Here is a 1707-nt window from a genome sequence, read left to right on the forward strand (position 1 = left end):
TGTTCGAGATTGCTGACATACAACATCGAATTGTTATGCAAATGCCTAATCATATATTCCTTTTAGACAGTTCTTCCCCTCCTTTTTTCTTAGGCAGTGTTCATTATCTATCCCACCTTCTCATTTATCTACAACACACCAATGTTTGTCCTATTTTATAACATTGGTGTTATTATGTATTTGTCCTTTCATGACTGAGATATTTCACTCAGCATAATGTCCTCTAGGCGCTCCTATGTTGTGTAATGTTTTATAAGTTTATTATTTTTCAGCATTGCATAATATTGCATTGTGTGAATGTACCATAATTTTTCTATCTGTTCATTTGTTGATGGGCACTTGGGTTGCTTCTATCACTTTGCTATTGTGAATAATGCAGCAATAAACATGGATTTGCATACATCTGTTTGGGTGGCAGCTCTAGTAGTGGTATTGCAGTTTCAAATTGCATTTGTATTTCTAACTTTTTGAGAAACTGTCATACTGCCTTCCATAGTGGTTGCACCGTTTTCCACTCCCACAAGCAGTGAATAAGGGTTCAAATTGCTCCACAACCTTGCCAGCATTCATTGTTTGCTACTCTTGAACTTGGCTATTGTTGCTTGGGTGACATGATACCTCATAGTTGTTTTTATTTGCACCTCTTTAATAGCTAGGGATTTTGAACATTTCTGCACTGTTTGCCATCTGAATGGCTTCTTTGACGAAAAATCTTGATCATACCTTGTGTCCATTTTGTGACTGGTTGTTTACCTTTTTCTTGTTGAGGGGATGGAGTGTTCTATAAATTTCATGTATGAGTTCCTTATTAGATATGTCATTACTAAATATTTTTCCCAGTCTGTGGCTTTCCTTTTTACCCTGTTGTAGAAGTTTTTTGATGTTCATAGAAGCAGGAGTGGCATCTACTTCCTAAACAACATTCATCTGGAAACTATGGAGTTTGATAAATGACGATAGTTATAGGAAGGCTTCAGGCCTTTTGTTCATAGGGTTGCTATGAATCATACTCGACTCGATGACAATCAACAACAACAAAATAGGGATTTGATTCTTAGAAGGTCCCATTCATCTATTTAATTCTTTCCTGGTTATAGGTTTTCCATGATAATTGGAAAGTTGTTCATACTGTAGATTAAGACTTCTAGAGTTCTTCCTAACCTTTCTTTGATGAATTTTATATTCCTTGGTTTTACTCCTAAGTCCTTGATTCACTTTGAGTAGGTTTTTGTGTATGGTGGGAAGAGTGAGCCTTGCTTGATGAGTTTTCTACAGATAGTTTTCTAATTTTGCCAACAGCATTTGTTAAAGAGGTTTCATTTCTTCACTTAACTGATTTTGTATCCTTATTAAAGATTAGCAGACCATAGATATGAGTTGATTTCTGGGTTCTCCATTCTAATCCATTGCTCTATGTGTCTGTCATGTCTTGACCACCATGGCTGTGTAGTAGGATTTTAGAATAGGGAGTGAGATGTCTCTTACCTTGTTTCTCTTTTTAAGGAGTGCTTTATTTATTTGAGATCACTTTCCATTTCAGATAAAATTGGAAATTGCCTTTTCCATTTTGTTTAAGAACGGAATTAGTATCTCTATTGGGATTGCATTTAACTTGTAGAGTGCCTTTGGTAGAACTGTCATTTTCACAACATTGAGTCTTCCTATCCATGAACATGGTATATTTTTCCATTTCTCCAGGTCTCTTTT

At 35.7% G+C, this 1707-nt stretch overlaps 1 protein-coding gene across 3 annotated transcripts in view; it reads right to left on the bottom strand.

Moving 5' to 3' along the window:
• CHRDL1 (chordin-like 1) overlaps positions 1 to 1707 on the bottom strand; it is a 278118-nt gene that overhangs the window by 182103 nt on the left and 94308 nt on the right. The window lies entirely within an intron of this gene.

Source organism: Elephantulus edwardii, unplaced genomic scaffold (assembly GCF_000299155.1).
Source record: "Elephantulus edwardii isolate Elephantulus edwardi_28Jun2011 unplaced genomic scaffold, EleEdw1.0 scaffold00083, whole genome shotgun sequence".
Lineage (NCBI taxonomy): Eukaryota > Metazoa > Chordata > Mammalia > Macroscelidea > Macroscelididae > Elephantulus > Elephantulus edwardii.